The sequence below is a fragment of the Macadamia integrifolia genome, unplaced genomic scaffold, assembly GCF_013358625.1.
Source record: "Macadamia integrifolia cultivar HAES 741 unplaced genomic scaffold, SCU_Mint_v3 scaffold3257, whole genome shotgun sequence".
Classification (NCBI taxonomy): Eukaryota; Viridiplantae; Streptophyta; class Magnoliopsida; order Proteales; family Proteaceae; genus Macadamia; species Macadamia integrifolia.
Genome location: NW_024869339.1, coordinates 1 through 19081, shown reverse-complemented (window position 1 = coordinate 19081; position 19081 = coordinate 1). Strand labels below are relative to the sequence as shown.

At 37.5% G+C, this 19081-nt stretch overlaps 2 pseudogenes; one reads left to right on the top strand and one right to left on the bottom strand.

Moving 5' to 3' along the window:
* The first annotated feature begins 2659 nt into the window (after positions 1 to 2659).
* LOC122067944 lies at positions 2660 to 7258 on the top strand (annotated as a pseudogene).
* A 5060-nt stretch (positions 7259 to 12318) lies between these two features.
* On the bottom strand, positions 12319 to 13595 carry LOC122067943 (annotated as a pseudogene).
* Positions 13596 to 19081: the final 5486 nt, after the last annotated feature.

The following is a 19081-nucleotide window of genomic DNA, read 5'->3' as shown; positions in this document are numbered from 1 at the left end:
CAAAATAATTTGAATAAACTCCCAAAGATTTTTTGAAAGCTCGCACAGGGCTGCCCCTATGATCTCTTAGAACCCTTCCCGCACCCGCTCTCCCCGGATTTCCAAGAGAGCAACCATCTACATTCAGTTTGGTCCAGCCCCATATTGGCTTACACCAAATCACTTCAAGCATGGAATAATCATTTTTAGGAAGAGCATTTAGGCCTAATTGATGGCAACAAAGAAGATCAGTTGGATGTCTTATCATTCCCTGTAGATCAAAGTTCCCATCATGCACATCACACTTGTTCTTTCATATATATTAGAAATAGTCATTGAAGGGCCCCCATGACGCCTATCATTCCTTTCCCTCCATATATTATCGGCTATGAAAACAAATCCCAGAGACCTAGGATATTTAGTTGCCAGAATCCTCCTTTTTCTAATCCACCATATAGATAATTGATTTAGATCATAGGGATCTGACCATGTTATCCCAAAATAGTCCATAAACCGCTTCCATAGATCTCTTGAGAATCTGCATCTTGTAAAGATGTGGTTAAATGATTCTACTTCCAAACCACAAAGATTGCATTTTGAAACCATGAGAATACCTTTTTGAGAAATGACATCGTCCGTAGGGAGTTTTCTATGCATCAATCTCCATCCAAACTCCGATTGACGAGGTTTCAGAGCCTTACACCAAACAAGAGGGAACCAAGGGACCTTTGGATTTCTTCTTCTAAATTATGTGACATTCTTCATGTTCTCAATATCATTAAATCTCTTCTCTGTGCTCAACGCTTTACTCATGATAACAATGTTTTTTTTAAATTTTACCCACCCCATTTTTTTGTGAAGGGTCAGGTAACCAAGAGAATACTCCTGTCCGGGCTGAGTAAAGGGGGATTCTATTCCCTTTCTTCCCCCTCTGTGTCTCCTCGAACTGCTCATCTCACTGAAGCCCTCTCTCTAGAACGTTGGCATCAACGCCGCAGTCACCCTCATGAAGGTCTTCTAAAATTTATGGTTCGTGAAAATCAATTGTCTTGTCCATTCTTTAAGCTCAAACATTTCTGTACTGCTTGTCAATTAGGCAAAGTGAGCAAGCTCTCTTTAGGCCTCACCAATTTTTGTAGACTATTTCCTTTGGAATTGGTGCATAGTGATTGATGTATGGGGTCCCTCCTTAGTCCCCTCTGTTGATGGACATCGTTACTTTGTTATTTGTGTTGATGATAACACTAGGGACCCGTTTGATAACGTTTCAAGAAACGCGTTTCTGCCGTTTCTCGACATAGAAACGGTAGAAACGGAACAAAAATCATTTGATAAAACTGTTTTCTTTCACTTGTTTTCAGAAATAGAAATTGAAATTTCTACCTATTTATGGTTCAAGAAACGACCCAGGCGAAACAAGTAGAACTTGTTTCACCATTTCTAGAAACGACTCGTGGTCATTCTTTCACTGGTTACTATCGACTTCTAGAAACATGACTTATCAAACACCTTAAATTCCATTTCTGTTTCTAAAAACAAAAATTTATGTTTCTGCTGTTTCTTGAAACAGAAACAGCATAACTGTTATCAAACAGGCCCTAGGTTTATCTGGTTTTATCCTCTTGTCTCCAAATCTGATGTCTACGATGCTTTTCTAAAATTCCAAGATTTAGTTGAATGCCTTTTTTCACGTAAGCTAAAATCCATTCAAATGGATTGGGGAGGGGAATATCTCTCCCTACCTCAGTTCTTCCACAAACTTGGAATCTCCCATCGCCTCTCATGTCCTCACACTCATGAACAACAGGGTTTCATTGAGCATAGGAATTGTCATATAGTTGAGACTGGACTCACTTCACTTGCTCATGCTTCTGTCCCACAGTATTATTGGCACTTTGCCTTTGAGACCATTGTCTTTCTTATTAACCATATGTTTGCTAAAGTATCTCATAGAGTCAGTTCTCTTCAACTCATTACACATCGGGCACCTGATTACACCTTTCTTAAGGTCTTTGGTTGCCAATGTTTCCCATATCTCTACGCCTATAATAAGTAAAAAATTGACTATCGCTCCACTCCCAGTATTTTTCTTGGTTACAGTCCTTCACATGTTGGATACAGATGTCTAGAGCCCTCTACCAACCGCACCTACATTTCCCGTTATGTCCAGTCTGATGAGAACACCTTCCCCTTTGCATCTCCAAAACCATCTCCATCACCTTCATCTACACCGCCTCCCCTCCCTCCATAGCCCTCTGTTCTCTTACAGAAGACCCCCATACCTCTTCCCCAATTCCACCATTGGGACCCTTACCTACACTGCTATCACCACCACCTATGGCCTACTCCCCATCCCCACCACCCTCACCCACTCCCTCGCCATTACCTTCTCCATCTCTACGCACTTGACCCATCGAGGACCTATACACATCCCCCACCACCACACTCCCTTTATCACCCTCTCCTACCACTGCCCCTCCCCTTACCTGCCCCTCATTCACCCATCCCTATTCCCCCACCGCCCCCACCTCTAACTCAGCCCATCCGCCTTCACCATATGCAACTCCGCTCTCATACCAAACCAGCCACCTCCCCTCATGCCCTTACCACTACCACCTCCCTACCCATTGAACCCACTTGCTTCTCTCAGGCAAACAAGCATTATGAGTGGCGCACTGCCATGGCTGAAGAATTCAATGCCCTTATAAAAAATGGCACATGGTCACTTGTTCCACGCCTCCCTGGTATGAATTTGGTAGGTTGCAAATGGTTATATAGTATAAAAAGAAAGGTAGATGGTCCTTTGGAAAGAAACAAGGCTCACTTGGTTGCTAAAGGGTTCCATCAACAACAGGTATAGACTACACTGATACATTCAGCCTCGTGGTCAAACCTACAACCATCTGTTCCATTTTGGCCATTGCAGTGTCCCAAGGATGGTCTATTCACCAATTGGATGTTCATAATGCATTCCTTCTCGGCCTATTCGCAGAGGAGGTATACATGTCTCAGCCCCAAGGCTTTGAGGACACACTTCGTCCCGATCATGTTTGTTGTCTCCATCGTTCCCTCTATGGCTTACAACAGGCCCCATACGCCTGGTTCCACAGGTTGTCTGCTTTTTTGGTTCAGTTGGGTTTCATTGCATCTAAAACTGATCCTTCACTATTTATTCTCAAACAGGGTTCCATGGCTTCGTACATCTTGGTATATGTTAATGATATTATAGCAGGGAATTCAATTGCACAGATAACATCTCTCTTGCAACAGCTGTCCAGTGAGTTCTCCACCAAAGATCTAGGCCTTCTGCACTTTTTCTTAGGGATCAAGGTGCTTCCTCACCCAAAGGGTCTCCTTCTCTGTCAAACTCGGTACATTCAGGATCTCCTTCATCGCTCCTGTATGGATGATTGCGAACCTGTATGCACGCCCATGGAAACCACCCCTCCCTCATCTTCAGGGGGTGCTCCCATGGCTAACCCTACAAAATACAGGTCCATCATTGGCACCCTACAGTATGCCACCCTTACACTTCCTGACATAGCCTTCTTTGTCAACCATGCTTGCCAGCATATGCATGATCCCATTGAGGACCACGGGGCCTTAGTAAAAGGAATCATGTGCTACATGAAGCACACCAAATTCCATGGCCTCCTTCTTGGATGGTCTCCCAACATCTCTTTATAGGCATTTTTTGATGCAGACTGGGCAGGGAGCAACCTTGATCGCCATTCCACAGGGGGCTTTGCAATTTTTCTTGGTCCCAATCTTATATCTTGGTCCTCTAGAAAACAGAAGATAGTTTCCCGTTCCTCTACAGAAGCTAAGTGCATGTAACTTGCATATGCTTCTACAGAACTTATCTAGCTCGAATCCCTCTTTCAGGAGCTTGGCTTCCCCCTTCGTGGTCCTCCCACTTTATGGTGTGACAATATTGGGGCTATTTATCTCTCTGCAAACCCCGTCTTCCATTTTCTTACAAAGCATGTTGAGATTGATTTTCACTTTGTGCGTGAATGGGTCACTAAATGCCAACTCCTTGTTCAATTCATCTCCACCATTGATCAGCTTGCTGACGCTCTGACCAAGCCTCTCGCCACGACTCGTTTCCAATTCCTCATGGAGAAGTTGAAGGTCCGGTCCCCTCCACCTACAACTTGAGGGGGTGTATTGGACGTTATGTATCCTCAATACATAAGACCCCTATTCATTATCAAAGTCTAGCAGCACCAATGTCCTATTCATTATCAAAGTCCAGCAGCACCAACGTGAAGGAATTTCTCACAGGACTCCTATTCCTTATAGAAGTCTAACAACACCAACGTTAAGGACTTCTCATGTTTATCCAAAACTGTTTTTATCATTATCGCATGTGAGTCAAACTAGGGTTAGACGTTATGCATTGTAACTCTTTATGTACATTTGTATCTTCGCGTTGAGATTCAATGAAAACCAGAAATCTAATATGCACAAGACTCTTGCCACCACGTGGTCTATGGAGGGTCATAAAAACTTTTTTGAGAGCTTTGAGAAAATGAGAACCTGTGTTTGGGAAGAGATCTTCATAGCAAAATAACAGAAGCAAGAGACTCCCAAATGACATACACCAAGGCAAGAATATCATTGATATCATAGAAACATCTCATTGTTCGATAAATCTACTATTGTAGGGTGAGGGCTTCCCTCGAAAGATAATATTGTGACATTTATCCAAAATCTCATAATTACACAAATTGTTAGTTTAAGCAACAAATTGTAATATACAAAAAATAAATAAATAAAGAGAAAAATATCCTTGCAGGTTTGTGGTGCTTAAATTTATATGCAAAGGGGAGCTGAAATGACAACCCCGCTTCTCATTAAATGAAAAATCTCACCCCTATTGATGTTCTCATGCATCCCTTATGCTGGAGTAGGAACCACACAGCCTAGTAGCGATCCCCACCCATAAATAAATAGGATAAAGTAACTTGGATAAGCTAAGGATCTATGATTGCTTGTGATTCTGTATAGTTATACGTGTTAAATACGACATAGGAACTACATACCTAGGGATGTAAATGGATCGGATACTGATCGAATTTGGGTGGGATGTGTTCGGATCTAGATATTTCTTGACTGGATATGGATTCCCCTAAATGGATACGGATGCGGATTGAATTCGATTTTCAATCATTTGTTACTCTTTGACTTGTGTAATCCAAACATTCCTCTCCCAATGAATATAATTTGCTCTTAATCCATCTTTCTAAGTTATTTTAACTCTTTTCCTCAATCTCTAGAACCTATTTAAACTTTAAGAAGCCTTAAAATCAAGAATTAATTATATAATCGAGTTGAATAATTATTTTCTAGATAATTTGGATTTTATTCAAGATACCTTTGACCGAATACAGATCCTCTAAATGGATACAAGTTCAAATTTGGATTTCTACTTCCATTGACATAAGTAACCCCAACCCTATCTTTGGTGTAATCAAGTATGAAGTCTACCCGTAAGAAGTCTCCCCCCCCCCAAAAGAAAAGGGTAATCAAGTATTAATTTCTATATATATATATATATATGGCAAAAGTTTTTCTGGTCGGCAGAGCAGATAACCATATAGCTGGTCGGGAGTCATCTCATCCCTTCAAAAGGGATCTCAAAATCATAGCCATTCATTGATTTGTCTACCTAATACTAATACAGTAATACTACTGATATACCTAGAAAATGTAAATCAAAATACATTTCCTTCCCCAAACAATCTCCTTTGTCTCTCACATCCTCCTCGACATCTCTCTCGCCTCCAACCACGAACCAGCCCAACTCGTGTCTCTCTTGTTTCCGGCGAAGCTTAGTTCCCTTCAAGTGATAGAGAATACTGAGAAGAATGTCACGATAGCAATCTAGGTTGTTGGCTGGCGAATCATCCCCTCCTTGAGACTTGAAAGTTTGGGACTGAGTTACTCAGAGCGCATTGAGAGAGAGAGAGAGAGAGAGAGAGAGAGAGAGAGAGAGAGAGAGAGAGAGAGAGACGGAGAAGGAAAGGAGCCGGATAAGATTTTTGCCGTATCACCGTTGTTGTCCGCGAACCACGATTGGTCGCTGCTAGCAAGTAATCTCCGCCTTTTAATATCTATGGTTTACGATTTTTTTATTTTCCCTTCTTTTTTTTCCATCAGTTATCGATTTTCCTTTTGCCCTCTATATTTGTTTTTTGATAGGTAAATTTCAATCTCAAACTCCCTAAATTCTTTCTTTGTTTTCTTCTGATCTGACTTTTCTCTTTGATTGTTCACTCCTATCAAGCAAACAGGATTTTTCTTTTTTTTTGGGGGGGGTGTGGGGGTGTTAAATGCATGGTTATTTGATGGGTGTGCTAAATATTTGATTGGATGAATTGACAATCTTGGAGCTTCTCGGTTGAAATTGGAAAAAAATTGATTGTTGCTTTTATCTTAAAGAATTAAACTCGATTTGCCCCTTATTATTTCACTTTCTGTTTAAGCATCTGATGAGAGGGTGTATAGGTTCTCCATATTAATGTAGTTCTTTCTTAGTTAAATCCATTGATTTTTGTATCTTCTGTTCCTAGAGTTTGATTCATACTTCTTAGCTAAATTCAGTGATATGGAGACCTTGTCCCAGATAGCGAAGTTACCAAACTACTTGCATGTGCTTTTGTCTTCTCTGGTATGGCACTTGTTGGGTTAATACTTAGTAAAGCAGCAAATTATCTTGTTAAAAAACAAGAAATTTTGTTAGTTACCACCTGCATCAAAAATCTGGAGAAAGGGAGATTTTCAAAGAGCTTGAAAACAACAAAGTGAAATACAAGTTTTCTGTGACTCTGATCCTTCTTTTGTTGCTAATATAGGTTTGGACAATTTTGTTATACAAATTTGAGAAGTTTGATCTTGTTGATGGTTTCTATTGTAGTTGTTTTACTATCAAAACTTTAGGATATGGTGATAAGAGCTTTTCAACTGAAATGGGACACGTATTTGCTGTGTTTTGGATATTGACAAGTACAATTTGCATAGCTCAGTTCTTTCTATACATAGCTGAGCCAAATACTAAACGGAGGCAACATTTGCTAGTCAAATGGGTTCTGAACTGGAGAATGACATACACAGATCTTGAGGCAGCTGATCTCGATGATGATGGGGTTGAGGTGTGTTGAGTTTCCATTGCTTTGAACTCAAAAGGAAAAACTTGCACTGAATTTTCTTCCCTCACGATTTCAGTTATACAATGGTTTCTTTATATTCTCTCATCTATCTCTTCTAAACTTTACATTCTCCTATAGATGGTTTAGTTTCTTTCTAATGTTCTTTTCCTTTGTGTTTCTTGATAATGTACATCATAGAATGAAATATGTTGCCAAACTAACCAATCAAATAATTGTTAGCTGATCATTCAGCACAATGACTACAAGTTTGAAATACAGAGTCGGACATGTCATTTTTAAAGGGCGGGCAGCAACCAGCATCATCAGTGAACCCACCTCAACCACCCAGCCAGTCCAACTAAGTTTAGTTGAGGGTTTAATATAGCAGTTTTATTCTTGAACATGAAAGAAAAGTGAGGAAATAACTGAACTCAATGCTTCTTAAAGCATCCTTCATAGCTGCCAAGACTTCTTCCTCTCCTACATTCCCTCTTGCTCTTTGGATATTTGACTATAACCAAGAGAAGCTTGAGAAGATTAATAGTAAGCTTCATAGTGTAGCTGCCCAAATTTATTTGTATAAATTTATGTAGTGGCCAAAATTCAACTAAATTTCATAGAATTATTCTTGACATAAGACCTCTAAAGAACTTCAAATATATAAAGCAATTCCCATAAACAACGCAAAATTTTTCCACTCACTGTTCACAGAACTGTTGCAAAATTTAGTTTTAAATAAAGCACATATTAACCAAAATCAAATGCGACTCAAAATATTTGCGTTGTCTCTGGTAGGGGTTCCACTGAAATTACAACTGGATAGCATACAATTTTAGTTAGGAAATGTATTCCAAACTGAAAAGGTGGTGGGGAGCAGGAAGAAAAGGTTCAAACCAGATAAATTGCGCTTCATGAAGCTCTGTTTTCACATTCTCAAGGCCACCAATATCAAACTTTAAAAGCATTTCATTTTCGCCGCACTCCCCATCTCTGCTGCCATCTCTGTCTCTCTCACATTCAGCATCCTATCACGATCACTATGGAATGTCTCACAAAATAGCAATTCAACATGATTCTGAAAACAATGCATAAATCAAATGCTCTAGATTCATTTGTAAAAGCATTCCATTAGGAAGTGATCATCCATTGTCTCTGATCTTGAAGCAAAAGGGAAAAAGAATGAAAGAACACTACTTACTATAACAGTTAGCCTTGAGATTTGAGAAATTAGAAGATTCACATGCTAACCCAAGTTCTGCATAATGTATTGGTTCATAAATGATGATTTAAGAAGGGGAAAGAAGAGGAAGAAGAAGAAGAGAGGACATCAGTTTCTACAGCTCTGAAATCAAAAACAGAGTAACTATTCTAGGTTTTCTTTGCAAAGCTGACAGATACATATAACAAGGTAAAACTAACAACAGAAATGGAAAAAAAATATTAAAAAAACACGAAACTGAAGAAAGCAAGAAAACAAAAGGAACACAAGAAGCTAAAGTTGGATACTTGAATCCAGATATTTATTTACCAAAAAAAAAATCCAGATATTTTATTTTTAGTATTCTTTCATGCATTCATATATGTATTTTTGCCTGTTTATCTAGGAGCATCTTGATATATACTCAAATGGTCTTTATGTGTTATGTTTTAGATTTTTTGGAAGAAAATTCCTGAGATTAAGAAGTGTTTTGTAGACAATTGGAGTGGAAGAGGTAGGAAGAAGCAGGGTGGAAGAAAAGTAGAAGAGAAAGAAAGTGAGAGAGAGTAATGGAAGATCTGGAGAGGGAGCTGCTTATCAGGCCACGCCGCAGTCCAATCTCTTTCTTTTCTTTAAGAACAAAGAAAAAGGAAGAAAGATCATGAAACTACCCTACTGCTATTGAGTATTGTCCTTGGATCTTTGTGTCAACAAAAGTGATATTTTTTTTAATCTAACTGTAATATGTCTTATGGTTTGGATCCTTGAAAAAACTTTCTGCAATATTTTTCTCTCTAGTTTTAAGTCTATGATGCTAGTGAAGAATTTTGATGACATGTTAAGTAGCTTGTAAAATTCTGAAGGAAATACCTTCATTTTTTACTATTTTTGAAGCCACAGAAGCATTATTCACTTCGCCAGCCCCCATCTTCTCTGATGCAATTGGCATATAGGTAGGTTTGTTGTAGGAAACTGCTATAGGTTGCAGAAAGATCATGAAACTGCTCTGAAAAATTTTCAGCATGCTGTTAATCTCAACCCAAAATTTTCATATGTCCATACCCTATGTGGCCATGAGTAAGGGCTTTCAATGGACACGACATTCATCGATGATTAATCTCTGTGAGAGATGTCCGTCCTTTTCCATGGATATGTACACTTTCATTTTTGTAAGAGAAATATGAATGCTTATTTTTATATTGTTGTAAAATGCAGCAGTTAGTGTGCTAACCAAAATTTACTTTCTTGAAACAGATTTTGCTGAAATGTGGGTACTTTGTATTCTTGTTTTTGATTCTGTATGTTGTATTCCTTAGCAGACTTGGGATGACAACTTCTTTGGTGTTGCCAAAATGGCTAGAGAAGGCAATGTGAGTGCTTCACTTATTTTCGGAGGTGTGGTTCGAGGACTGGAAGAGCAATGAAGACATGAACGCTGTTGATGCAGGTGTCGTCGTAAATTTATGTCTTCCAGTGCTCTCAAACAATTCTCATGTTGTCTATACTCTATAAACAAACCTTGAGATCCAACTCTCCTCAACACCAGTGATAATGTTTTTACATGTTCACTCTGTTCAATGAATATTATTACAATAAAGTCTTGATTTCACCATATCCCATGTCAATTTGTATTCTTTTTCAATAGTCATTGTCATGTTCACTGTATATTCTGTAATTGATGTGTCTTCTTTTTTTTCTTTTCTTTTCTTTTTTTATTAAAAATATTGTGACTTTTTTTTTTTTGCCACTTGTCACATGAATTGACGAGTCGAAAATGCTGGTCAAATGACTGGACTTGAGTGGATCATATGATGATGCCTTATTTAGTATCTATATATTTTTTTTCAAAGTAAATACAAGGATTTTCGTTACAAAAAATTTGACTTGGTTTGTTGGATTTTTTTGCTACCTGTTACAAGCGCCAACATGTCGTAGGAGAATTGATCCAAATGCCAACCTAAATTGATCTTAGGTTTTCTCCTCTATGATCTCATTAAAATTAAATAAATATTAAACACGAATTGAGTTTTTTGGGAAAGCATTGACTTATTTTTTTTGCCATCTTTCACATAAGCTGATGTGTCAAAAATGTTTATTGACCAAATGCATTGATCAAAATGGATTTGATGTCAATTTTATGAAATGTTTTTGCTTCATAAGAATAACCATTTATTACTTTTCTACAAAATCAAGTGTTTACATGGAGAAAGCAATGCCAATAAACAAATACAAGCTTTGTAAGACTGGACAAATTCTTCCCAAATCAATCAAACATATGCAAAGAGCTGAGGCTGCCTTAAGAAAAGAAAATATAGGCAAAAATCAATAATTAAATTTTTTGGCCAACTATCACATGAGTTGCCTTGTTAATAAAATTTATTGACCAAATGCCTTGACCTGAGTGGATCATATGATGAATTTTTTAGTGCAATCAATTTAACCTAGAGTATCCTTTTCCTAAATTTTGAAATTTTCATTTATAATTTCACCACACACTACTATACTGACAACACATGGCTCTTGTGACAAGTGACAAAAAATAAGAGAGATATCACAGTTTTTCTATTAAAAAAAGAATTTGTCTATTGCTTATTTTAGTTTAAAAGAGATTATAGAAGAGGCAACTTAAGATCCATTTAGGTTGTCATTTGGATCAATTCTCCTATTTGACATATCTACGCTTGTGACAAGTGGCAAACAAAAAATCCAATGTACCAGGTGATCAATTTGTTTGCAATAAAAAAAAAAATCCACTGGTTTTGTTAACTATTTAAAAAGTTTACAAAGATAATAGATGCGGCATAACTTTATAATCCCTGCCTCCTTTATAATCCTAATTAACTTTATGAAAATAAATATATCGATGGTTATTTATTTATAATTTTTTTTTCACATGCATTGACGTGTTAACAAGGGGAACTAAACAAAATACCAACTAGAGTGGCTCTTATGATGCCTTTTCTATAACCCCAAGGGGGTAGCCGAGTTGGCAAGGGACCTTCGCCTAAGGAAGCGTTTGGTTCTGAGTTCGACTCCTCTTACCTCCTTGGGGCCACTCACAGGGGGTGTTTAATGTTCTTCACTGCTTTCGGTGAAAGTTGAATGATTCTCATTCAACCCCGGTATGACTCGAGTGGTTGTTGGGTCAATATGGGTCTGCGGGACTAGTCAGGCCAAAGGCCTGGATACCTGTCGTTCGCAAAAAAAAAAAAAAAGATACCTTGTTTATTATCTTGGACGAAGAAAAGAATGTAAGGCAAGGTGTCCTACATGCTATAGGCTCAGATACACTTTTCCCAAGAATATATATAATAAGCACCAATGGGTTCTCTTATGGAAAAAGGTTACACCTTTTTTTTTTTACATGGATCGACAAGTCGACAAGGGGAGTGATCTAAATGTCCCGACCTGAATGGATCAGAAAATTAGTCATTAGAAAATTCAACGAGTCTTGATGGATTCGTACATCATCTCTTAGGGAATCCCTAAGTGCTCTACCTGTTTGAGCTAAAGACTCTGGATAGCAGTGGTGAAATTTGTAGTGTAATTTTATTCATTGCATTGTATAAAACCAAATTATATCTCTGCATCCACGATCTATGTTCCAAGTAAGGAATAACAGTAAAACATTCATGATCTATTCATCCATTGAATGGATACATCCAGTATTCAACTCCCTTGAGTTAAAACCTATTGAAATTAAAATTATCAATTCCAAATGCAACCACGCATGATACATCTCATAAAGAAAGTTTAAGACAACCTCTTTCATCAACAAACTGCAAAGGGGCATGCCTTAGGAAATTCTAATTTGTTTGCATTTCGTTTGTTGAGAAAATGCCAAGCATTTCAGGCTTCTTCAGTTCATCTGCCCTTACCATAGACCAGTTCATCATGTGAACTCAAAGTAAGAACACAGCTAAAATTGAGAATCCAAAATTAATTCAAATGCCTTGACTAAAATATGAAAACAAATAAAAACATTTCATTTGGTGGGAGATTCAATAAGATTTAGCACAATTTAGTGACCACTTCCTCTATCTCCTTCTTGTTGGAGAAATACATAATACAAAAAAATCAAAAAAGTCAATTGTATAACTGAATATAGCTTTACTTTCTTCACATCTTTCATTTTACATGGGAAAATGAGTTATTTCTTCACAACACAGGATCCTGGAAAGTGGCTTACAGATACTTCACCATTCATTACACAATTTTGCTTTCCTAAGCTCTCCACACAGGCGTGAATCAAGTCCCTGTTTGAGATGATTGAGCAAGCTCTAAATTAGACAATGATAATGTCCCAGACTGATCAAAAGCAAGATTCTCAAACTCTTCCAATACAAATGCTACATCTTCTTGTTTGAACTTCCCTATCTCTTTGAGCATATATATGACAAATTCTACAGCACTGTCAAGAAATTGAACTAAAGAAAAAAGAACATTAGAGAGAAACTAAACCATCTATAGGAGAATGTAAAGTTTAGAAGAGATAGATGAAAGAATATAAAGAAATCATTGCATAACTGAAATCATGATGGAAGAAAATCCAGTCCAGGTTTTTTTGTATTCAAAGCAATGGAAACTCAACATTCCTCTACCCCATCATCATCGAGATCAGCTGCCTCAAGAACTGTGTATGTCATTCTCCGGTTAAGAACTCATTTGACTAGCAAATGTTGTTTTCAAGCTCTGTTCAATATTTAGCTTAGCTAAGTATAGAAAGAACTGAGCTGTGCAAATGATTCTTGTCACTATCCAAAACACAGCAAATACACAACCCATTTCTGTAGCTCTAATCACCATATCCTAAAGTTGTGATAGTAGAACAAATGCAATGGATAGCATCAACAAGATCCAATTTCTCAACTTTGTATAAAAAGATTGCCCCAACCAATATTAGCAACCAAAGAAGGATCAGAGTCACAACAAACTTGTATTTCACTCTGATGTTTTCAAGCTCTTGGAAAATCTCCCTTTCTCCAGCTTTTTTATGCAAGTGGAGGGCTTTAACTAACAAAATTTATTGTCTTCCTACAAGATAATCTGCTACTTACTAAGTATTAGCCCAACAAGAGCCATACGAGAGAAGACAAAAAGCACATCCAAGTAGTTCGGTGACTTTGCTATTTGGGACAAGGTCTCTATATCAATCAATTTAGCTAAGAATTATGAATCAAACACTAGGAACAGAGGATAAAAGCATCAATGAATATAACCAAGAAAGAACTACATTGATATGGAGAACCTATACACCCTCTCATCAGATGCTTAAACAGAAAATGAAAATATACGTGGAAAATCAAGCTTAATTCTTTAAGATCAAAGCAACACCCAATTTTCTGACAATTTCAACCGAGGAACTTCAAGATTGTCAATTAATCACCCAATCAAATATTTAGCACATCCATCAAATATCCACGCATTTGACTGGAAAAAAGAAAAAAAAAACTCAAGTTTGCGTGATAGGAGTGAACAATCAAATGATAAGTCAGATTAGAAGAAAGCAAAGAATAAATTTAGGGAGTTTGAGATTAAAATGTAGATATCAAGAACCATATATAGAGGGAAAAAGGAAAATCAATAACTATTGGGAAAAAAAAAAGGAAGGGAAAACCAAAAATTGTAAACCCTAGATGATAAGAGGCAGAGATTACCTGCAAGCAGTGACCAATGGTGGCTCGTGGACAGCAATGGTAACGTCAAAAATCTTATCCGGCTCCTCTCTCTCTCTCTCTCTCTCTCTCTCTCTCTCTCTCTCAGTGCGCTTTGAGTAACTCTGTTAGAATTTATATTTACTTTATTATAATTAAGTTTCAAAATGAGGTTTTTCTTTTATGTGTTTTATGACTTGTAATGGTGTGGGACCCTTAGGGTCAAGGTAGTGGAAAATGGTCAATAACACCCTATGGGTGCCCTAAATTCCATTCATGGCCATTACCATGAGTGGAGAGGTCGGGCAAAGAGAATTGATTGGGATTAATTTCATTTATGAAATTAATTCTTAATTCATACCATAGGCTATTGCCAAATGGAGGTAAATGGTCAATGTCATTATGTGGGTGCCCTAAAGTCCATTCATGGTCACTACCATAAGTGGGGAGGTGGGCTAGGAAATGGTCAATAACACCCTATGAGAGCTCTAAATTTCATTCATGGTCATTATCATGAGTGGTGAGGTAAGCTAAGGAATTGATTGGGATTAATTCAATTTATTGAATTAATTCCCAATTCATGTCCATATGACATTATTCTCTAATTAACTTGCCATTAGTTGGAGGTTACTATGCAGAACAACTCTTGGCCGTAAAGAGCATCAATTACCTTAAAGGCAGCACTACAAGTGTGACTCACCCTCAATTCTGATCGAAGCTTCTTCAATTGTTGTGGTGGTGATTCAATATCCATTTGAAGTTTATCCCCGTCTCATTTCAGCTAAGGATCAATACTACAACATCATAGTAGTTTCTACTGCAAAAGCTTTGTATTGTAATTTGTTATATTTTTGTAAGAAACTGTAGTACAATTACCCAACAAGTTTAAGGTAATTGATAGTTGTAAGATCAATGGCTGATGTTGGAGATGCAAGCCTCAACAGAGGTAATGACTCTAACAACAATGATGGTCCATCAATCACTATTATAGGTGATGCTTCAAACAACAATGCCGTAGATGGAACTACCAACGGAGGAGATCCCTCAAACATCAATGTTGAAGGAACAACCAACAACCAAGGAGGCGGGGTTCATATTAGCCACAATGGTAAGGGGGTTCTTCATTTACCCACCTTTGATTCAATTTCCACCAATATTATCCCATCGGTAACTGATCTTATCCCGGATTTGGGTAAGATGAGGATTGTCACTGAATTTGACAAAATTGAGCAGTTTGGAGGTCAAAACTTCAAACGGTGGAGGCAAATGATGTTGTTTACATTAGCCCAAATTGAGGTGGTATTTACCTTAACTGAACCCATGCCAGAAAAAAACAATGATCCTATAAAGGAGGGCAAAAAGGTGGCTTGGATTCAAGCAGATTATCAATGAAAAAACGGATCTTGAATGCATTATCCAATGACTTATACCATGTGTATAGTTCATTGGAGTATGCATATTCGATTTGGAATGCTTTGGTAAATAAGTACTCTCTTGAGGATGCTGGCTCAAAGAAGTACTTGGTGGCTAACTTTTAAATTTTACTATGAAAGATAGTGACACCATCTCAAACCAAATTGATCAATTTCAAATCTTGATTGGAAAGCTAGCAAAGGAAAAAATGGTTCTACCAAAAGAATTTGTGACCGGTGCCTTAATTGAAAAGCTTCCATCTTCTTGGGATGCTTTCAAGTTGTCAATGAAACACAAGAAGATGTTGTTTACTTTGGACCAATTGGTTGTAAGGATTAAAATTGAGGAAAAGAACCGGAACAAAGACAAGGGTGAAAAAGACCTTGGGGAGAAACGTTTAAAAGCGAACTTGGTAGAAACCAACAAACATGATAAGAAAAGAAAGAACCGTCAATACAATGATGAGCCTTCTTTTAAGAAGAAGAAACTCATTTGTTATGTGTGCGGTAAGCCAGGGCACTTCAAGAAAAATTACCGATTCAAGAAGAAAAAATCTGAAAATGTGAACCTAGTTGAAGACAACGTCTTTGTAGCTATGGTCACAGAAGCAAATTTGGTTGAAAAATCAAAGGATTGGGTATTGGATACCGGTGCTACAAGACATATTTGTGGTGATCTGAAGATGTTCTCTTCTTATTCCATGAGTATGGGAGACGAAAAGGTATTCGTGGGAAATTTCCAAAGTGCCCCTATTATGGGGAAAGAAAAGGTAGTGTTAAAGCTCACTTCAGGGAAGACTATAGTTCTCACCAATGTCCTCCATGTGCCGGACATTAGGTGCAATTTAATTTCAGTTCCTTTACTTAATAAAGTAGGAATGAAATTAGCTTTTGAGAGTGATAAGATGGTTATCACTAGGAACAATGTATTTGTGGGGAAGGGATACCTTAGTGAAGGGTTATTTGTACTAAGCGTTGAAAATATTGTAATTGAAAAAGCTAGTATTTCTTCTGCTTACATTGTTGTCCCTACTAATTCTTTTGGTTTGTGGCATGGTAGGTTGGGTTATAGTAGTGTGAAGTATATCACCAAACTATGCAAGTTAGACATGATCACCAATAAAGTGGAACCCCCTGTGAACAATTGTACAACTTGTGTAGAGGCAAAGTTAACCAAAAAGCCTCATAAAACTGTGGATAGAAAGAGTGATCTCTTAGAATTGATCCATAGTGACTTGAGTGACTATAAGTCATATGAGTCTAAGGGAGGAAACAACTATGTCATAACCTTCGTAGATGACCACTCTAGGTATACCATGATTTATTTACTCAAATCAAAGGATGAGGCCGGAAAGACGTTTATATCTTATAAAACTGAAGTTGAAAATCAACTTGACAAGAAGGTTAAAAGACTTAGAACCGATAGAGGGACTGAGTATTTTAACATTGAAAAGTTTTGTGAGGAAAATGGAATTATCCATGAGACAACCGCTCCATATCAACTGGAATCCAATGGGGTTGCCGAAAGGAAAAATAGATCACTTAAAGAGATGATGAACTCTATGTTATTGAGTTCGAGTGTACCACTTGATATGTGGGGGAAAGTCATGCTAACGACATGTTATCTGTCAAATAGAATCCCACATAACAAGACTGGTATGATTCCATTTTAGAAATGGTTTGGAAGAAAATCAAGTTTAAAACACTTGCAGATTTGGTGTTGTTTGGCTAAGGTATTATTACCGGATACCAAGAAAAGAAAATTAGGGCCAAAAACATGTGATTGTGTGTTTTTGGGATATGCTACAAATAGTACTGCATACTAGTTCATGGTGATTAAAACCATGGATGATGTTATTGAAACAAATAGCATCATAGAATCAAGGGATGTTGAGTTCTTTGAAAACATATTTCCCTTTAAGTCCAACTTACCTACAAGTAAGAATAGTCAATTGACTTATGAGGAAATGGAGTCAAATGAAAGGGTTACCAATCAAGAATTTGGGTAATGGTGATGGAAGTCAACTAAGAATGAACAAGCGACTCAAAATACCCAAATATTTGAATGATGAGTGGCTTGTCTATCTAGTAGACAAAGATCCTCTTACATACAAAGATGCTATTACATCATCGGATGCCGTCTTTTGGAATGAGGCAATCAAGAGTGAACTAGATTCAATCTTGGAGAATAATACTTGGGAATTGGTAACTTTACCAATTGGTTCCAAAACTTTGGAAACCAAGTGGATATTTCAAAAGAAATTAAAAAGTGATGGGTCACTTGATCGTTTCAAGGCTAGACTTGTAGTCAAGGGGTTTAGGCAAAAGCCTAACATTGATTTCTTTGACACAATTGCCCCAATCTCTAGAATTGCCATAGTAAGGGTTGTGTTAGCATTGGCATCAATACATAACCTGATCATCCATCAAATGGATGTGAAAACGGCATTTCTAAATGGGGACTTAGAGGAGGAAATTTACATAAAGCAACCAGAAGGTTTGTGTTGTAAATGGACAAGAGCAAAAAGTTTGTAAGCTTCAAAAATCTTTATATGGATTGAAGCAGGCGCCAAAGCAATGGCATGAAAAATTAGATAAAGTTCTAATTTCAAATGATTTCGTTATGAACGATGCTGAAACGTGCTTATATAGCAGGTTTCATGGTGGTAAGGGCATATTCATACTACTGTATGTAGATGATATGCTGATAATGGGAACAAACTTGAAAATAGTGAATCAAGCTAAGAAACTTTTAAATTCTAATTTTGACACAAAGGACTTAGGAGAGGTTGATATGATCCTTGGGATCAAGATCATCAAGCAAGAGAATAATATTTCACTATCCCAAGCCCATTATGTAGAAAATATACTTAAAAAATATGGGTACCATGAAGTTTCAGCGGTTAAAATACTTTTTGAAATGGGATGTCATTTGAAAAGAAACTTGGGTGAATCGGTGAATCAAAAAAGGTATGCTCAAATTATTGGTTCAGTCACATATCTAATGAATTGTACGCGTCTTGATATTGCCCTTGCAGTAGGAAAGTTGAGTCAACATACTCACAATCCAAGTAAGGAGCATTGGAGTGTAATTGATAGGTTGCTGAGATACCTAAAAGGCACTATAAACTATAGCTTGCACTATAGTGGTAAACCAGCGGTGTTAGAAGGGTACTGCGATGCAAATTGGATATCGAATACAAACGAGTCCTTAGCTACTAGTGGGTATGTATTTACACTAGCAGGAGGTGCCATCTCATGGAAGTCCACAAAGCAATCTTGTGGGACAGGCTTTACTATGGAAGATGAGTTCATAGTGTTAGAAAAGGCGAGAACGGAAGCCGAATGGCATAGAAACTTAATGGGGAATATTCCATTGTGGTAAAAACCAGCACCATCGATATCACTACATTGTGATAATCAAGCGGCTATACATCTAGCCAAGAACCGGATATATAATTGTAAAAAGAGGCATATACGCCTAAGACACAATCTTGTGAGATAGTACATAGATGAAGGAATGATAGCTATCGATTATGTGAAGTCAGAAAGTAACCAAACTGACATGTTCACAAAGCCTATGTCTGTCAAGAACTTGTGTAGTGCATCTACAGGAATGGGGTTGATGCCTAATCCTTAGGTCATATGATGGACACCCTACCTATGTGAAGAGGCTTAATGCCT